The 21,243-nt window shown below is 45.6% G+C and overlaps 1 non-coding gene across 1 annotated transcript; it reads right to left on the bottom strand.

Annotated features, from left to right (window-relative positions):
* Positions 1-6,595: 6,595 nt before the first annotated feature.
* TRNAV-CAC (transfer RNA valine (anticodon CAC)) lies at positions 6,596-6,668 on the bottom strand. The gene has a single exon. It is a non-coding gene; the product is annotated as a tRNA-Val (tRNA).
* Between the last annotated feature and the right edge of the window lie 14,575 nt (positions 6,669-21,243).

Below are 21,243 nucleotides of genomic sequence, written 5' to 3'. Positions count from 1 at the left end.
TTTTAGCAGAAGGGGGTTGTAGTGAAAGGAAGTTTGATAAACCCTGGCATAGAGCCTCTGAATATGTCTAGACTTGGCTCCCTGTGGCACATCAGACACTGAAAGTACAGCCATGAAGATGCCACACACCAGCCTTGCCTAGCAGGTGAAAATCAAACCTCCACAGAAAGACACCCAGTGTTTTTAAGCCATCTCCCTAAGCACTCAGCCACAACCACTTAACAAAGGGCCTTTTCTACACTATGGTTCTGGTCTCACTGAAGGGTCATTTCCAGTTGTTTGCTCAGACCAGCATTAGGGGAAATGGTGCCCTGGGCAAAGCTTGTACTTTGGCACTTCCCCATTGCCCCTGCATGATCCCCACTCCCCCTTTACCACTAGCTCCAGCACTCCCAACTCTTGCACCTCCTTCCCCCCTAACTCTTGCCCCCACCTGTGCTGCCTTTGCCTTAATTCCCTGTGCCACCAGCCATTGACCCTCTCCTGCAGCCCCTTCACATGGTTCCGGTGCAGGGGGCCCCGCACTTGTTCTCCCTTTCCCTGGGCTTTGGCATCACTAGCCCCTGATTAGTGAATAGGGTTCAGTGGTCCCCAAACTGTGGGGCATGACTCCTAGGAGGACACAGAGGAACCTTCATGGGGGCACCTCAGGGCCTGAGCCAGCCCCCATGGAAGGAGCGCGACTCAGCCTCACTCTGTCCCAGCTCTTCCCCAACCCCATCCTCAGTCTGGGCCTCTGGCTCCCAGCTTGGCCTTGCCTCCCTTACCCCATCTTGACAGCTCATATGAGATGGCCAAGTGGTTAAAGTGATCGAGTGTTAATCTATTGTTCTCTGCAGCATGGGTTCAAATCCCCTTCTTTTTGGATGCATTTAGTCTTCACTCCTCCTTTATAGACAACCATCACCCCCTTTGGTACAATGACAAACCAAACAATGTTGCTTCTTGCAAACAAAAACCTTCTTAGAAACTCAGACCCCCCCTTGATTTAAATAAAATGTCCAAATCCCAGATTTCTAAAAAAAAAGAAAAAAATCTCTAGTCCTGTATTTCTTAGTTTTTGTCTCTAAAGGTAACATCCTCATCATCTCCCCCAAACACTCTGGGAGCTGCCCAAATTGTTAAAATACCCTCAACTCAAGCAAAGCCAGAACAGTGAACCAGAGCTAGTGTCTAGGCCAAGCTGTTCTGAAGGAGACAACTCAAACATTATCTCCCTGCTTCCTTTGGCATGCTCTGACTGAGAAAACAAAATTCCCCAAACCGAAAAACCAATACTAGGCTGTTTGAGGACTTTGGTTTGAAAGTATAATTTTTCTCTTCTGATTTCTGGATCAGTTCAGTCTTTGTCCTCCAGTTGTGTTTCCAGCTGTTGAGTTGTGGGGAAGAGAGACCAAGTCATGATGTCTCTTCCCCTCTTGCTAGGAAGCTTCTTTGCTAAGATGTGAGTCAAGCAGTGTCCATTGTCTCTGTGCTATCTTGGAGAAGCCTGCATTCTACACGGTTCCTGGGATAGTCTTGGGAGTGTGGATACCTTCAATGGGACAGCAGCGAGTCTGGCTCTTCCCTTGTTGCACCTGAAAGGCTGGTGGGGGGCATTTCTCAACCTCATAACATATCTCAGTAATACACACAGAGCAAAACTTCATAACTTCCCAATCAATGCGAGCACACACAGTCCAACAAGATATTAATGTACAACAGATCAAGACTTTTGAAATGATACCTCACCAGGCAGACTTTGTACAAACCATGTTATCATTATATGACAGTGGTGAATATGGGGCTTCCAGGTGCTGCTCTGAGCACAGCATGCCACACCTGGGCTTCCATTGCAATGAAGATGTACCCTTAGAGTCCATCTCTTCTGGGATAAAGATGGCAGCAGGACTGACCTGGGTCATCTGACTTGGGATCCTGGATGTAAAGCCGAGGGGCTAAAAACTGTGGTGCAAATATTTCTGTTCACGGGGAAGCCTGGGTTCAGAAACCCTCACCCCTCATGGGGCCTCTGAGGTTGGGCTCAAGCCCATATGTATGCATTGTAATTTTATAGAGGTTGGGAGGGAGTTTAGGAAGTGGAAATGGTAGAACCACATTGAGGGGACTGGACCACTGACCTATCAGTTCTCAGCACCCAAACTTTCAGTCACTCTATTATCAGTGCCTTTGAGTGTAATTTAAACAGTAGGTCCACTTAGCTCTGAATCTTGTCTTCTGACAGTAGCCAATACCAGGTGCCCCTAAAACCACTTTTCTAGGTACTACTAGGAGTTGAACCCAGGATCTCCTGTTTATAAAACAGGCATGGTAACCAACTACGCCGTGGTGCCTGCTGTTCTTAGCACATCATATCTGCCCACACCTGACTCTCTGACAAGTCCCACTGTGCCCTGATGAGCGTTGCTCATGTTTGGCTTCGGTAAAGCAGAGGAGCAGGTGAAATTTTGCTCCCAAGGTGTGTGTGTGATTCTTTGGACAGATCTACACTAAAAAAATAGGTTAGTGTAATTACATTACTTAGGCTGTCAGTGCAGCTATATCAACCTAATCCCAGTGTAGATAGCAACTCAGCTGTTAGAACTTTCTGGAGCTTTGAAAGAGGAGGGGCCCAGCCTCTGTAACAGGAATGCGTGGCAGATGAGTTCACGGCAGGCATTATGGGATGCTGGTGGAGGCCAGTCATGGTGGTATAATGACCAGCAGCATTTACACTGACAATTTGTCACTTTAAGTTTGCTGCAAAAAACTCTAGGCCTCTCGTCGAGGTGGTTTTATTTTGTCACCAAAACAGGGCAGTTTTGTCACCAGACGTGGCATATCAGTGTGTACACCAGCCACAAGCTGCCAACTGAAGGAGTGTTGTGTGTTTTTCACACATCTGAGCAATATAATGATGATGAAGTAACTTTGTAGTGCAGACCTGGCCAAAGATTCACACACACACACACACACAACTTGGAAGGAAAATGTCACCTGCTCCTCTGCTTTGCAGAATCCAAACACATGCAAAGCTTGTCAGGCCCTGGTGGGGATGGCAGAGAGTCAGGTGTGAGCAGACACTATACTTTAGCCCCAGGCAGGTACCATGGCTTAGCTGGCTAAAGCAGCTGCCTTATAAACAGGAAATCCTGGGTCCAACTCCCAATGATGCCTTGTTGAGTAACTCCTGGGGCACCTGATATTGGCTACTGTCAGAGGACAAAACACAGAGCAAGATGGACTTTTGGTCCAGCCCAGTATGGCTGTTCTTATGGTTTAAATTACACTCACAGTTACTGACAATAGAGTTACTGAAAGTTTGGGAGTTAAGAGCTGATAGGTCAGTGTTCCAAGCTCCTTGCAGATGACCTCATCCCTCCGGGACAGGGGCAGGTCTGGGCTCTCACGCTAAATGGCTCATTGTGGCTGCCGGAATCTGTGGGCAGCTCATTTAGTTTCCACCCAGGGTTGAGTCCTGCTTCGTCCACCGTGTGTGAGAATGAAAATCCTAAACTGCCCTTTGAAATAACAAATGCAGCAGGACCTGTTCTTGTCCCTGCCCCAAAGCAGACAGACCAATGGAGAAATGTCATGAGTCCATGGTAATACTCCACTGCCATTTTACGTTTTTTGCTTGCTAAACTCCCTTCCAACCTTGTGAGGTCTAGAGCCCGGTGTTGAGCCTGAGCTGAGATGTCTACTCTGCAAATTTACCACCCCACAGCCCAAGCCCCAGGAGCCTGAGCTGGCATGCGACAGCCGTGGGTGTTTCATTGCTGTGTGGACATAGCCTTGCGTTATGTCTATACTGCCATTAACACACCCAAGTCACTATTCTCAAACCCTGGGTCAGCTGATTCAGGCTTGTGGGCCTTGTGCTGCAGGGTTATAAAATTACAGTGTACACACTTGGGCTTGAGCCCACCCTCTGAGACCCCATGAGGGCTGAAGGTCTCTGAACCTGGGCTCCAGTCTGAGCCCCAGGAATCCAAATCAGATAATTCAGGCCAGACAGGCCACAGGGATTTTATCACAATATAGATGCACTCTCAGGGCATGTCTACATTGCAACGTAAGCCCAGGTTTAGCAGAAGTCATGTCAGCAGCCCCAACCCATAAACATAAACCATGAGGAAAAGACCCACCCCCAAATAAGCTGAGACGTGTCCTTCCCCCTACAATTCGTAAGTCCAACAACCAAAAGTCCTTTAACATGAGCAATCCCATCTTTGAACCCCACTCACAGCTGTTGTCCTTAGTCAGTGCAAGCCCAGAGGTGCCTCTCTACAGTTCACTTGCCATCCTGGGTGGAAAAAGGGGAAAATAAGAAGGCACCATACTCACTATGTTGCCTAGGGACTCACTCATCACTCCACAGCCACTCTGTCCTAAAGTTGGTCTAACACCTACATTTTAGTATTGGGACCCAGACCACAGCCTGTTTGGCTTTGGAACCTTTGTCCACTGCCTAGCAAGTGCTATTGAATTGAGGGTGAGTCCCTCATTCGGGGTCTCCGAGCACAGTTATGCTGCCCTTCATTCACACAACAACGATAACAATCCTTTATTTCTCCTGCCCCTATAACATGGAGACTGGGAATCCAACACCAGCCAAAAGTGATCATTTCGGCAAGCAACCCAACATATTTCCAAAATACTGTAAAATCCACATGCAGACTCATAAACGAAACCTTGAAAGAAAATCTTCCTGAGGGGGTCTGAAGCACCTGCTGCTGGAGGGAAGGAGGGAGCTGTGGGCTGGGACTGAGGAGCAGTGTGAGGAGGTGGGGCCTGTGAGTTGGGATTGAGGGGCACTAGGAATAGGAGGGACCTGTGGGTTGTGACAGAGGAGAAGGGTGAAGAGGACTAAGCTCTGGTTGGGAGTGAGGAGCAGTGTGCATAGGAGGGACTGAAGGTTGGGCTTGAGGGGCACTGGGAAAAGAGGGGACATGGGTTTGGGCTGAAGAACATCCTCATTTGAGGATTCAGCAGGACGGGGGAAGGCAGCAGATGATTCTAATTTCTTAGGGATATTCTGTGTGTTTGTATGTGTGTATGTGTGTGTGCAGGGAAGGAACATGCTATATGCCCAGAGGTCTTTATTACTTCAGGCTGCAAGGACAGAGGGGCTGTCAGGAAGTTGCCCCTTCAAACCCACACACAAAAAGGCCCTTCTTAGGAAAGGGAAAATCCTGAAGAGAAAAAGTACCATCAAAGAGGACTCCAGAAAGAAAGTTTAAGATCTTGCTGAGTAGTTTATCACCTGACCAGGGATTTGAACCCTGCCCCGTCAGATTAAAAGGCTGATACTCTACCAACTGAACTAGTCAGACTCATGACAGACAAGAACAACTTGATGCAGAGGAAAAGCTAGTAAAGAAAACAAGAGCAAGAAACAATAGGGGAAACTTGCTGCTCTCTCTGGCCTGGTCAACACTACGAGTTTATATTGAATTTAGCAGAGTTAAATCGCATTAAACCTGTACTCGTCCACACAACAAAGCCCTTTATATCAATATAAAGAGCTCTTAATACTGATATCTGAACTCCTCCCCGAAGAGGGAAGTAGTGCTGAAAATGGTACTGCCATGTCGGATTAGGGTTAGTGTGGCCACAAGTCGAAGGTATTGGCCTTCGGGCACTATCCCACAGTGCACCATTGTGACCACTCTGGACAGCAATCTGAACTTGGATGCACTGGCCAGGTAGACAGGAAAAGCCCCATGAACTTTTGAATTTCATTTCTTGTTTGCCCAGCATGGAGTGCCGATCAGCACAGGTGACTATGCAGTCCCAGAATCAAAAAAGAGCTCTAGCATAGACAGTATGGGAGATACTGAAGCTAAGGCTTTTTCTTAGCTCATTTCACCACCCTCTATCCTGCTGAGGTTGAGTTTATCGCAGGTGTTACCCAAAATTGGGCCAGCTAGTAAGCGTCGGGAGAATTAATGACCCACTAGAGTTTGGCAGGAAGCAGCAGGTTCATTAAACCGAAAGCTAAGCTCAAAAGAAGAAGAGGGGGGGAGTGTCACACTCACACTTGCATACTCATGCTCCCAGGACAGGCACAGCATTGGAGATATTAGGATTCTGCAAGATATAAGTGTCCCACAGCGCAGCTATGGATGATGCAATAAAGGTAAGTCTTCCTGAGGCACAAAGAAATACAACACAGAGAACCACTGGCCGGGCGGTCGGGCAAAGGGCATTCACTGGAGGTACAAGATTGTGAGTGCTCGCCTGAGCACATGGCCCCTTCCCCTTTTAAGGACCTGCACCTAATGGTCTGCAACTAGAGATGATTTGGCTGCATCTGGTTGGTCACACTCCACCTTGGGCAGTGGCCATGCTCTGGTTATGTGAGTGCTTCCTAATTAGAGACCCGGACACCTTGTCTACCTGGAAGTTCTTCTGCTCTTCAACCAGCCCATTCATTCCTCGACTAGTCCAGGAGGGAGCGGGAGGGGTAAAGCCATTTCACAGGCATTCAGAGAGGGAGAGGAGACAAAAGTGGGAGCAGGGGAAGTATAACAGACATTTTGAGCATAGGAATCACTGCTGCTCCTACAACAGCAGGGACAGGCTAATAGGAGCTGAGGGAACTAAGCCGTTATGTTTCTGTCTGGTTTTGAACCAGGGACCTTTTGCATGTGAGGCAAATGTGATAAGCATTACACCACAGAAACTCTGCTATCTGGATTTGCCCCTCCCTTCATAAGAATAGTCATACTGAGTCAGACCAAAGGTGCATCCAACCCCACATCCTATCTGCCAACAGTGGTCAATGCCTGGTGCCCCAGAGGGATTGAACCTAACACCTCCACCCTCGGACAAAGAGAGGCTAGGGATCTCATTCCTTACCCATCCTGACTAATCACCATTCATGGACTTAACCTCCATTAATTTATCTGCAAAAAGAAATAGGAGTACTTGTGGCACCTTAGAAACTAACAAATTTATTTGAGCATAAGCTTTCTTGGATGCATGCAGTGGAAAATACAGTAGGAAGGGATATATATATATATATATAGATATATAGATATACACGTAGAGAACATGAAAAAAATGGGTGTTGCCATACACACAATAATGAGAGTGATCAGTTAAGGAGAGCTATTATCAACAGGAGAAAAACACCTTTTTGTAGTGATAGGATGGTCCATTTCCAACAGTTGACAAGAAGGTGTGAGTAACAGTAGGGGGGAAATAGTTTTACTTTGTGTAATGACCCATACGCTCCCAGTCTTTATTCAAGCCTTATTTAATGTTGTCCAGTTTGCAAATTAATTCCAATTCAGCAGTCTCTTGTTGGAGTCTGTTTTTGAAGTTTTTTTGTTCTAATATTGCTACTTTTAGGTTTGTAATCGAGTGACTAGGGAGATTGAAGTGTTCTCCGACTGGCTTTTGAATGTTATAATTCTTGACATCTGATTTGTGTCCATTTATTCTTTTACGCAGACACTGTCTGGTTTAACCAATGAAGGAAGTGGCTGGATTCAATGGTTCCTTCCAGTTCTAGGAGATAGGGTACATCCATTATCTTTCTTTTTTTCCTTACTGCACATCAGACCCAGGACTTGCACCCAGCAGTTCTTGGGGCCGTGGGACAGAACTGAACTTCACTGGCAGCAGTGAGGGAGAACGGTTGGGAATGAACTGTCTTTGGAATATTTTAATCCTTATCTAATTTTCAGAGGATTAAATCAATGCAGCTTCCATTTCTCCATCTCTCCCAAGGAAATAACGTTTCTGTGTGAAATACACAAAGCTTTTAACTATAAGAAGTGAAATGAAATGGTCATATGATGGCAACAGAATCTAAGAAATTTATTAGTCTCTGGGGTGCCACACGTACTCCTGTACTTTTTGAGGATACTGATTAATATAGCTGCTCCTCTGAAACCTAAGAGATAAGAAGCCATGTTCTTGTTCAATGTGCATTGAAGCTAAAAGGGAGATGTTTTCTCTTTGATTTTGAGGACCCCACTTTAATTCACTAGATGTCGCTTTCCTCCCACAGCCAGGAATAGAACCCCACAGTCATGCTAGTAGTACCCTCTGACCCTACCATGAAGGAGGAATGCTGAAACCCCTGTGCTGTCCTGTCAGGTCTTTTCCTACACTGCCATTGAAACAGAATGGGGTTTCCTTGGGCAGTTTTGACTCACTCCCAGGAAGGGTGCAATTTTAGGAGCAGGTTCCAAATAGTGCAATTAACCAGCCAGAAAGGGCAGCAGATGTCAGTGTAGGAACCATTGAAATAACTCTGCACTTACTTAGATGCAGACATAACGAGCTCTATGGTTGGTAAACTTACAGAGACTGCTCCTGCTCATGAACTAGCAGCCCATGACCTCTAAACAGTTGCCATTTGGATGCATCTGAAAGTTACAAGGAACAATGATCTGTGTTAAAGGAAGGCTGCCATTTATTAGAGCCCCAATTGATGCTGTGTGCACAAAGAGAGGTTTGAATGTGTTACAGGGAGTTTGGGAAATCTTGGTTATTTTAGTTTTGTATCAGGCTCCTGCCCATCTCCAGTGGAGTTTTTTCAGTCCCAATGGCAACTTATTTACCAAATGTAATACAGACTAGTTCATTCCTCCCAAGTGGCTGTGGTTCTTGTTCTTCTGCACATTGTAGCCCATGGAGGCCAAGGACCTGCAAATGTGTTTTCATGTGCCTTTGTTTAATTGTCAAAAACAAACCTAGACACTGAGAGGATTGGAAATGATTTCAGCAGACAGACATGTTTACTAGGTTTTTATGCATTTGCAAGCATGAAGTGTGCCCATTCATTTCAGGGACCCCTATTTAGTGGAGCTGCTGAATGTATAGAAAAGGAATTATTTTTAATGATGGAGCAGGTTTATAAGGGGGCACTTGGATTTGAACCAAAGACCACTTGATTTGCAGCCAAACACTGTACCATTGAGCTGTATTCCCCTGAGCTTTGCAAAGGCAAGTCAGTGATCTTAAGGATTTTGAAGGATGGGCTCTGCCTCAGAGAGCTCCTTTTCTATTCCCCGATCACAGGGCTTTTAAAAATGGGGTTTGATTAAACTTTATATATACATGTAGACACCACAGCTTGCACATACACCAGCATAGCTTCCCCCACTGACATAGCTACCACCTCTCGGGGAGATGGGTTAACTACACAGATGGGACAGCTCTCTCCCCTCCACTTAGAGCATTTCATTATTTATAAATAGGTGGGAAATAACCTCCTGAATTAATAGGAACCAATTTATCAAATATTGCTGTGTCTGCATTCAATATGAGTAACACTGCTCTACAGCCAAAATGCTTCTGAAATAAATGTAGTCCAACTTTACTAATTCTGGGTCACTGAGGACGAAAATGATGCTTCAAATTGTTGATTGGCTCTAGTTTTCAAGATATGCTATTGGGTCGGTATATACGACCCTTGACTTGGGAATGGCGGAGGATAAGTGAGATATAAAGGGAAGGGATCTCAATTTAAACCAGAAATGACTAAAATACATCTTTGACTGGATCTATGAATAAATCTATGACTGGGTTTGGACAGTACTTGCTTTTTAGGCAAAACAATGAATGATGCAATCTGAAGCTGGTATTGCATCATACATGATATGAATTGCATCATGTTATTCTTAGAAGTCATGGATGATGCAATCATAACGAAGCTTACATCACTCTGCTGAACAAATTGCCCAATATCAGCTCTGGAAATCATACAGTGTCCTGCTCTCTTATTTGTCAGTGTTTGATTTTGCAAAGGGACACATTTCTGTTTAGCCAAAGTGAGCAGAGATGCCTCGTACTTGTGTGAAGAGTGCAGATAACTTCTGCTATGTTTGTGGTGAAGTGACTTTTGCATCACAAAAGCACAGTATAACCACTATGGTTAAGAAAGCCTATCACCTTTATTTTGGCTGCAAAATTGGAGATCAGAACAAGAGGTGGACCCCACACATATGCTGCAACACTTGCGCAACAAATCTTCGCCAGTGGTTGAACAGAAAAAGGAAATCTGTGCCTTTTGCAGTGCCAATGATTTGGAGAGAGCCAACAGATCATACCAGCAATTGTTACTTCTGCATGGTGCCTCCAGTTGGGAAAGGTGTGTCAAAGAAGAAAAAGTGGACTGTGCATTATCCAAACATTCCATCTGCTATATGCCCAGTACCCCACGGAGAAGGCCTGCCAGTTCCTGATGCACCAGAATCATTCTTACTTGAGTCAGACGAGGAAGAGGATGAAACTTCTGGTCCTGAAAAATCAATGTCACAGTACCCACATTTTCTCCCATCCTCCTCCTCCTCTGAACTACACCTCATAACACAAGGTGAACTGAATGACCTTGTCAGGGATTTGGAACTACCCAAGAGTAAGGCAGAGCTGTTGGGCTCCAGACTACAGCAGTGGAATCTCCTGGCAGGCTATCAGGGCAAATGGAGCCCATCAATGCTTGCAGACTATTGCTGGACAGTGACAAGAGATGCTCCATTTAATGAATACAAGAGACAAGCCAAGAAGCGCCGAGTAGACACTGAATAGGACTAAACTATGTACAGAATTGTTTTTTGCCTTTTGTTTCCTAATCAATTTTATTTATATAACCCTTTTGCTGATTTTTAAAGTGTTACATAAACAGGACAGGTGAAATATTATCATGGAAAGCAACCGTAAACACATGCAGAGACAGGTTTACAATTTATGATTAAAACTCTACTATCTACACAATATACATAGACATAAAATGCAAAAACTTAAATATCTTAGAAACAGTAGCCAATCAGTTGTTTTAATTGTCATATTTGAATTCAGCACATCAAAATACATGATAAATATCACATTTTATCTCTGAAGCAGATGACTTCTCAAAAATTGTAGACCAGTGTAACTGGTCATATTGGGTTGGATTAGTAGGAGCATTGCAAGCAGATCGAGGGAAGTGATTATTCCCCTCTATTCAGCACAGGTGAGGCCACATCTGGAGCATTGCATCCAGTTTTCACGCTCCCTCTCCCCACTACAGAAACAAATTGGAGAGAGTCTAGGGGAGGGCAATGAAAAATAATTAGGGGGCAGAGGACTTAGGAGAAGAGGCTGAGGGAAGGGTCACTCAGTGGGGTGGCATGTGGGGCAATTTGCCCCAGGCCCTGCAGGGGCCCCCATGAGAATATATTATTCTAGATTATTGCAACTTTTTTTTATGGAAGGGGTCCTTGAAAATATTTTACCCCAGGCCCCCTGAATCCTGTGGGCGGCCCTGCCCAGACCATGGTGCTGTTTCCCCACTCCACCCCCTTCCCTCAGTCTCCTCCCTTTGAGGCCCTACCTGTGCTTTGCCCTCACTCCCATTTGTCCACTTTCCAACCCTGCTCTTCCTCTTTGGCTGAGGTCTGCTGGTCCACCTTTCGCTTGCTCCTCTCCTCCCCCAAGGCCTCCTCGCACCTCTCCACCCCCTACCCCAAGGTCTGCCTGCTGCCCACACCTCTCTGCCCCCTCCCCTGAGACCCGCCCTGCCCATTGCCCACAGCTCTCTGCCCCCTCCCCGAGACCTACCCTGCCCACATCTCTCTGAGCCCTCCCTTGAGACCCTCCTGCCCACACTTCTCTGCCTCCTCCCCTGAGACTCACCCTGCCCATTGCCCGCACCTCTCTGCCACCTCCCTGAGACCAACCCTGCCCACCACCCACACATTCCTGCCCCTCCCCGAGACCTGCTCTGCCCACTGCTCGTAACTCTCTGCCCCCTCCCCTGAGACTCATCCTGCCCATCGCTCACACCTCTCTGCCTCCTCCCGTAAGAGCAGCCCTGCCCAACACTTGCACCTCTCTGACCCTTCCCCTGAGACCGGCCCTGCCCACCACCCACACCTCTCTTCCCCCTCCCCTGGCCTGACTGGCCCACTGCCCACACCTCTCTATCCCTCCCCTGAGACCCACCCTGTCCACCTCTTTCTTTGGTCATCTGTTGTTATTCCTTGAAACATTCAGGATGGAATAAAAAGCTGAGTTTACTCCAGGTTGAGGAAAGACAGGAGCCACCAACCCCCTGGCAAAGCTCACTGACCCACAGAAAAGCTGCCTCCTGCTATCGCAATCACTGATGTGCTGGGGATATGACGGGAAAGAGACTGTCTGAATGATCAAGGCAGGAAATGGACAACAATCTACAGCACCATCATTACCACAAACACACTCTCCTCATGCTCCAGCCAGAAGGGAAGGGAGCAGGAATTCTTGCTGTTCAGCCATGGACACACTTACACAACGGCACAGCAGTGTGTGTGTTGTGGAAGCTGGTCTTAGGAAACAACTGGAATTGAAAACTCAGTGAGAACAGAACTAGAGTGTAGTGAGAGCAACACATTGTGGAAGAAGGGAAAGAATTGGTAAGAATTTGTAGGGGATCTTAATGCATGTCAGTCTGTTAGCAAGAGTTAGGCCAGCTATAACCCTAATGATGTGAGATTTGTAGAAGCGAGGATAGTGTGAGGTGAATAGGAAAGAACTGCGTGAGAAGTTATCACGACCTTGCACTGATAATCAAATACGTAGACTGGTGCCCAGAGATGAGGAAAATAAGATAGCAGGATAGCCCATGTATAAACAAAATGCAGCTGTTGCTCATTATTGTCTGTATTATTGCTTGTTATTTTCTGTAACAAAGGTATAAATGCTTGCTGTAATTGTTTGTCTGTTGAGAGACCTGTCCGGGATTTGGGCGACCCAGTGTAGTAGGGCACTCCCTCCCTTTATTGCAATTGCTGGAGAAATAATAAAGTATTTGATTTTGCTGCACCCAAACAAAGAAGTGAGAACTGCATTTTTTCTCCAACAGTATTGAACAAGTAGTTGTGGCTGAGTGGTTAAGGTGGTAGCCTAGAAATTCATTGCGGTCTCCCTATGCAGGTTCAAATCCTGCCAACTATGGAGGAAGTTGTGGTTCTTTAGTTTCACCAGAGCTGGGTCTTGTCTCACTCTTAAGCTATGTCTACATGAAAGATTAATGTGGCCTGAGTTAAAGTGTTTTAATGAAACAGCTGTTGCATGTTCACTCTATGCCCCTGTGTCAACAGAGCACATCCATGCTGGCATCTCTTGGATTGCCATGGAGAGCAGCGCACTGTGGGTAACTATCCCACTGTGCAACTGGCTCCAGGGTGCTTTGGAAAGGGTTTGCAATGCCTCACGGGCTGGTACAGCTTCACATGATGCAGGTTTCTATTCCATTGTTCCATGGGCATCCTACTAGATTGCCAGCTACTTTTCAACTGCAATGTGCAAGGTGGGGTAGAGAGCTTGTGTTGGGGGGGGAGGGCGGGAGAGACAGTGTGTGCGTTGTGCAAGAGTGAGTGTGTCGGCACACTGTCTCTAAGTTTAGACAGCTGCTGGAAGCAACCAGTCCTGAGCTAGGAGACAGGCCTGACATCAGCCCCCCTTCTCTCACTGGCTCAGCTCAGCACAGCAGTCTCTGTCACATGCACACACTGCTGCCTGCCTGGCTCTGTGTCAGGGGTGCTGGAACAGGGAATTTAGAGGGCCATGGCCCCACCACTCTTTACTGGCTGTTAGGACAAATGATGGGGGAGGGGGAAAGGGTGCAGTCCTGGGGAAGAGGCGTTCTGTGGGTGTGGCCTCGGGAGGAGAGGTGGTGTGAGTGTGGGTCCTTAGGGAAGGGGTGTCATGGGGGTGCCACAGTTTGGACAACGGTGCCCCCTCCCACAGCAAGTAAGCTTCTGCTGTCCCTGCTCTGTGTTTGCAGAGCGGGAGAGAGCAGCTACCACGGCAGTGATTTGCTCCCTGGGGCTCCAGCAGAGGGACTCGGGAGGTGATTTAAAGGGCCTGGGGCTCCGGCAGCTGCAGGGAGCCCTGGGTCCTTTAAATCACCAGCCTTGGGAAGCTGGGCCGGGCTGGCACAGCGTACTGGCTCTTGCCGGTACCCCATACCATAACATGCCGGCTCACTTTCACCTCCAGAAGGTCCTCATGTGGATAAATAACTGGTTAGAAGATAGGAAACAAAGGGTAGGACTAAATGGTCAGTTTTCAGGATGGAAACAAGGAACTAGTTGTGTCTGTACTGGGACCAGGACTAGTCAACATATTCATAAATGATCTGCTAAACAGTGAGCTGACAAAATTTGCAGATGAACCAAAACTACCGGCTTGCTTCCTAGAATGAACTCTCCTTGAGTGAGGTGATCCACAGGGAGTAGCTCAAACCTCCAAAGTGCCTGGCCAGGGGCAGGACATTAGCACAGCAAGGGAGGGCTGTGGCAATGACATCACAAAGGCCTTTTGCAGGATCTCAGACTATTGGTCAAAGGTGGTGTGGAGGTGGTGACCTCACAGAGATATGCTGACGTCAGCCAGGCAGGACAGGGCGATGGGCCAGGGAAACCTCAGAGACCCCTGTGGCTTTGCTTCAGCTAGTCTCCTTCTCCAGGTCTCTGTCTGAGGACTGAGAGAGTATTCGGAGCACCAGGAGGAATCTCTTTCTAGTTTTCTCCTTCCTTTGCCTGATTTTACTAGAAAACATAAGTCCCTGTTTAGAAGGTAAGAGCCTCCTCGAGGTTTGAAACCTGTTCAGTCTGATCCATCTGGTGACAGTTGAATTCTAGGCATAGAAAACAGGAGCTTAAGGAGGCAGAATTTTATTCTGCACCTGGGATTTTGGTGGCGGCCGACTCCCTGATGCACCTTAAACATACCCTAAAGAGGGTGGTCCCAAGGGAGAGTGTCTGAAGGTTGGGTCACCTAACTCCCTGTAAATCCACAACCCAGACCCCTCCCTTGGCACCCTGTCACCAAGCCTTAGCGTGTCACAACAGAGGATGCCAAATTCAGGACGAACTGCTGAGAAATAGGGCAAACACAACTGTCAAGGTTCCTTCCCCACTCTGAACTTTAGGGTACAGATGTGGGGACCTGCATGGACACTTCTAAGCTTAATTACTAGCTTAGATCTGGTATCACTGCCACTATCCAGAATTTTCAGTGTCTGGATCACTCCCTTTCCCCCCTAAACCTTCCCCTCCCTGGGTAGCCTTGAGAGACTCCTTCACCAATTCCCTGGTGAGTCCAGCTCCAATCCCTTGGATCAAAACAAGGAGAAATTAACCATCTCCCCTCCTTTCTCCCATCAATCCCTAGTGAGTCCAGATCCAATCCCCTTGGATCTAAAAACAAGGAAAAATCAATCAGGTATTATGAAAAAGGCTTTTAATTAAAGAAAAGAAAGGTAAAGGAAAACCCTCTGGGAGAGATTACCATACCAGCTACTCTCACAGACAACAGATTCAAAACACAGAGGATGTTCTCCTTGGCACAAATTTAGTTACACAAAAAAATACCCAATTTTATTCTACCTCTAATTGCATAAGATAGGCTACAAAGAAATAAACATAAACCTATTTATTCCTTTCTAAAAGTTACTACTCTGATAAGAGGCTGGTTCCTTGATCTTTTTCACTCCGGCTAAAACTGAAACTCTAAACAAAGGAAAAACTTCCCTCCTTCCTTTTGAAACATCTTGTTCCCCCATTGGTCCCTCTGGTCATGTGTTAGCTAGGCTAGGTGAACTTTTTAACCTTTTACAGGTAAAAAAGGCATTAACCCTTAACCATCTGTTTATGACAACAACCCAAAACTGGTGGTTATTCTTTTATAAGTTTCAGAGTAGCAGCCGTGTTAGTCTGTATCCGCAAAAAGAACAGGAGTACTTGTGGCACTTAAGAGATTAACAAATTTATCTGAGCGTAGCATGCATCTGATAAAGTGGGCTGTAGCCCACGAAAGCTTATGCTCAAATAAATTTGTTAGTCTCTATGGTGCCACAAGTACTCCTGTTCTTTTATAAGACAGACCAAACCAGCCACTAAAGTAAACTCCTGTTTCCCACACTGGCTAACAAGAAAACATAAAGGCAGTGTTCTCAGGCATTCTGGTTCTTATAACACCACGAAAAACACTGGATTCAGAGATGAGTAGTTCTTTACAACCAGTGTCATTAAATGATAGTTTCTTCTTATCCCAAAGGGCCAGCCACTCCCAGGTCAATATACAACTTAAATCTTACCCAAAAATCATGCTGGTGCCCATTCTTTAGTGTCTAATATCTAAAGGTTTATTCATAAAAAGAAAGAAAGGGGAGAGGTAAAATTGGCTAAGGGAATCAGTTACATGCAGTAATGGCAAAGTTCTTGGTACAGGCTTGTAGCAGTGATGAAATAAACTGTTGGCTTAAGTCAAGTCTCTGGAGTGCATCTACGGCTCGGATGGGTCATTCAGTCCTTTGTTCAGAGCTTCAGTTTGTAGCAAAGTCCCTCCAGAGGTAAGAAGCAGGATTGAAGACAAAATGGAGGTGTTTCCAGGGCCTTTTATACTTTTGCCATGTGAAGGGCATCCCATTGTTCTTCCTGTGGAAAATTACAGCAACAAGATGGATTTTGGAGTCATATGTGCAAGTCACATGTTCATGCCCAATTTCCCTCAGTCATTGCAGGAAGCCACTACCTAGATTCCAGACAGTCCACATAACAGATTACATGACAGTCCACTCAGTGTAGATGGCTTTTCCCATGGTCCATTGTCAACCAGGTGTGTCTTGATGAACAACTTAATTTGAACAGTCCCTCCAAGATGTGCTAGCTAGCTGCCTTGTGGGTGTTACCCTGTTATGCTTATAAGAAGCACACGGGATCTTTTTCAGGGGAAAAGGCAATATGCCACATTTATTGGAGCTACAACAATTAGCATATGCATTCAATCACACACTACACACACACACTGTGCCACCAGTCGATGTTATAGTTACCAGTCTAGAGTCCGGATCAACCTAGTGGCCAGCTAGTTTGATTATGGGTAGGAGGAGCTGGATTCTGTCGGTTGCAATACAATCCTCTGGGGAAGTCTTGGCAGAATGAACCCAAAGTTTCATGGTAAGGCACCCTGGTTATATACTGATTTTCCTTCATTGGGACTAATGAGTTTTGCACCATCCTGTTGTAATGAATTTTTTGACAAGTGCTTGTTTTCTTAAATTGTCCTTTTCTTCCTTCATCTTGATCTTTCATCAAGTAGTTCCTCAGGGAGTTATCCCAAGTTGGTTTTGATCACAGCTATTTTGTCCCTACTGATAGGTGCCTGTCTCATCTTTAGAGTCATCAATCAGCCCTCCTCTCGCATTTCAATAGGGGCGTGTTGCAGCTTCCTGGCACCCTTGCATCTTTTGCTGCTTCCTCCCTTGTACATCTGGTTCAGCGATGGCCTTCACACTTACCTCTTAACACACACATTCCTCATTCACACACAAACCAGAATTAATTTACACACAACATTTTGAACAGGAACATCACATTGCAATGCAAAAGAAAACAACCATGGCATTCTTTTACTTATTTTAAAATGCTAAACCTGCAACAAATTGATGATCCTCAAAGGTCTGCTACTGCCTTGACATTAGTCCAGACTCAGATTCTGGTTGATGTATCTCTACCCATTGGCCCATTAGCCATTCCTTTCTGTTACTCTAAAAGAGTGGCTTGCAGGATGTGATCAGATCATACACCAATACACTTAATGCAAGGTACATAATTATTCTTTACCCTTCATTCTAAATCAGATAAAGTAAACATAAAATCCTACTACAGCATTTGGGGGAAAAGTTTGGGGGAGTTCAGTTCCTGGTTTTTATTTGACCTCTCTCCAGCACTTGTTTTGGTTTGGCCTTCCCCTTTCCATCCCTGTCTGATGTTTCTGTCTCTATCACAACAGGTGATGCAATGGTGCGTGAGAAAGAGGAGCAGAATTCTCAGCAGGAAAATGTTGAGCAAATGGATTAACAGAGAATTATCACAAAGATGGAAAAGGAATGTGTCCAGGAGTCATAAGCAGGAAAAATCCCATGACATTCAGCACAGACCAGAAAGAGAGCAGGTAAAGCAGCCAGGGGAGAAAGTAGGTAAATGTATTTCCTGTTGGGGAACTCAGACAGACCTCAAGGAAACCACAAAACAGCAGGAAATCTTCAGGGGAAAGAGAAAAAATACATGTGCTGAATGTGGGGCCTTGGCTACACTGGTGCTTTACAGTGCTGCAACTTTCTCAGGGGTGTGAAATAACACCCGCTGAGCACAGGAAGTTACAGCACTGTATAGCGCCAGTGTAAACAGTGCCCCAGCACTGGGAGTGCGGCTTCCAGCGCTGTTTGCTAATCCCGACGGGGAGGTGGAGTACCTGCAGCGCTGGGAGAGCTCTCTCCCAGCGGTGGCACCACGACCACACTCGCACTTCAACGTGCTGCCAGAGGAGCGCTCCCGTGGCAGCGCTTTGAAGTTGCAAGTGTAGCCATACCCTGGGAAAAACTTATGTGACTGCTCAACCCATAGAAAGCATCAGAGAATCCACACAGGGGAGAGGCTCTATGAATGCTGTGAGTGTGGGAAAGCCTTCAATCGCAGTTCAAACCTCATTACCCATCAGAGAATCCACACAGGGGAGAGACCCTATGAATGCCGTGAGTGTGGGAAAAGCTTCTCGTGGCACTCAGCCCATGTTAGCCATCAGAGAATCTGCAAAGGAGATCAACACCATAAAAACCTCTAGGGCTAGCAATACTTTTTTTTTAAAGTATTTTTTCCTGATTCCGACATAGTAACTTTTAAAACTGCTTAAACTATTTGTATCCCTCAGCTTGTCCAGATGAGTGGCCCATTTTTTCCTTTTGCAGTATGCCCTGTTTTGAGGTGGGCCCATTTGGCCTTTCTATCAACTCCATTGTCTCATGAGTAATTCGAGTGTGCCCTTCCTATCAGGAACCAGGGAGCATCACATGTATACCATTCCTCCTAATGCAAAGTTATTGTTAGTGACCAATGATGCAGATTGTATCATTGCCAGTTGTTCTCACGTTGCTTGGGGTTGTGTTGAAGAGCAGTTCTATTGGGAACTTTTCAAATTAAATGTAAATGAAGAGGAGCAGAGGCAGGGGAAAAGTGTTATTTCAGCTTCTGTGACACTGGAAGGAGATGGGAGGGCTCAATGATTCCCTCTTTTCCCATCCCTGCAGAACTGTTACATTTTGTCTGAGCCAGGTAGAGTTTGTCTTCATCACATTCTATCCATCCACTTCTCAAAGTGTCCTGTTATGAAGCATTCTCCGTTGTCTGTACTTGGAGATGATGGTTTGACTTCTTTAATCCTATGTCAGAGTCACTGTGAGTGCAGATGGAAGTGTCAAAGACCTGGAAGGGGAATTCAAATGGATCCCAAACATAGTATGATCATTGGGAGTTTAAATCCCAGCTTCCATCTATTGGTAAAGCCACTTCTTCAAGATAGCTGTTTTGTCCCCTGTTATGGGGATGCTAGGATACTAAGCATGTTGTAAATAACGTAACTGACAATTGAAATAGTGCTCAATGAAGCAGATTTGAATGGATCAGAGGAGAATGTGATAGGAGAATCTCTTGTCCTGATTCTGAATAATCAGATGTAACCTGCTCTGGAATTTCACTTGACATTTTCATTGTCATATATTCTGTCTCTCTGTGATGTGGGTTTCTATCTTTCCTGAAGGCTGTTTAGTTACTCAGTTGGATAATAATTCAGTTTGATGGGATGTAGCTCAGATTTATTGGAGAACTTAAGACAAATGACCATTTACTAAAGTCATCATTTCTCACTTCGACTTTGCTTTTTCCTCACCTCTCCATGAAGACATGGAGAAAATTCAAGTGCAGTTCTGACAACAGAGGAGAACTCTCCAATTTACTGGGCATGCTAACAAAGACACAGCAGTGATTTAAAATCTCCATTCAGAAATGGTGAACAGCAGCAGAACCCGAACTAACTGAAGGAAGTACATATGATCACAGTGTAGTTCAATTGTTGAAGTCAATATTATCTCAGCTGATCTGGGGATAGAATTCCACATTAGGTGATTTTGAAGTAGGCAAAATACCCATGTATTTGGTTCCCAAATGATTTGTAGCCCAGGCCCTACAAAAGATCTCTCCTAGCTAATCCTATGTTATGGGGAATGCTGTCCTTCCTGACACAGATGTTGAGGAAATAGAAGTGGGGTTTTTGTTGTACTTATCCTTTGTAGGTGTTGAAAATGTGTATAAAATCAGTGTTGGAAATCTAATAGCTGCAGAAAAATAGCTTTTTTTGAATAGAATCTCCAGCTCCGGTAACAAACAAAGATTATGATCCAGGCCTGTATCCAGTCCCTTGCCTGGAACTGTGCCACCAAATTAAAGAAAAGCTGGGAATGTTTTGGGAAGCCATTGCTCACTAACACAGTTGAAATTTTGAGTGTTTTTTTAAAGGTTCGGAGAATTGTAAATTTACCCTAATCAAGGCCAAGGATTTGGAAAGAACTGGAGTGGAAAGAACACTCACTCAGTTCTTGGTTTCCACTCCAGTAAAGGAAGCTATGGTGACCAATGGCCCAAGGAAAATTGTTTGTACAACTCCACTTACTAGTTCAGTGTCACTGATTACAGATCCAAAGTTCAGCCAAGATTAGATTAAGAACAATAACTAGGAGTCTGGACTCAAACATCCAGAGCGCAGCTTAAAAATCATGAGATGTTTAAAAATGCTCCCTTTGGGGGTAAGGTTATTACTTTCTTGTTTTTTCTGAGACTCTTGGGCCATGTTTTCTGCTTGAACTTGAAGGCTAAAAATGGACTTTTTAAAATAAACATATTAAAGGGAAGATTTTTGTATCCTCATTGGGCTCCTAGATTGAGGCCTCATTGTGTTGGGCACTGCAGATACTCCATCCAAGAGTGGATGTCCCAGTTGTGCCAAGCACTGCAGAGACCCTGACCGAGGGTGGGGGCCCTGATTCTGCCAGGTGTTATACAACTCAGTGTGTGAGAGAGAGAGTCCTTGCTGCAAACAGCTCACAGGTGAAATAGACAAAGTGTGGGAGGGCGGTTCCCGTTTTACAGATAGGGTAACTGAGGCCTGAAGATGTGATGTAATTTGCCCATGTTTGAACAGAAAATAATGGGACCAAACTGGGAACTGAATCCAAATTTTCTGAATCACAGCCTGGCCTTTAACCACGAGCCAAGCGTTGTTGATTGCATGGCAGAGACCTCAATGGAAATTTTCAGAATCTCCATCATTGGAGGATTTTAAGACAGGGTTATACAAACATCTGTTAGGGATGGCCTAGGAATACTTGGTCCTGACTCTCAGGATCCGTCCCTGCCCCACCTTTCTATAATGATTCAATGGATCATC

Source organism: Gopherus flavomarginatus, chromosome 9, assembly GCF_025201925.1.
Source record: "Gopherus flavomarginatus isolate rGopFla2 chromosome 9, rGopFla2.mat.asm, whole genome shotgun sequence".
Taxonomy (NCBI): Eukaryota; Metazoa; Chordata; order Testudines; family Testudinidae; genus Gopherus; species Gopherus flavomarginatus.
The sequence above is the reverse complement of the archived record's forward strand: the minus strand, read 5'-3'. Positions and strand labels throughout refer to the sequence as shown.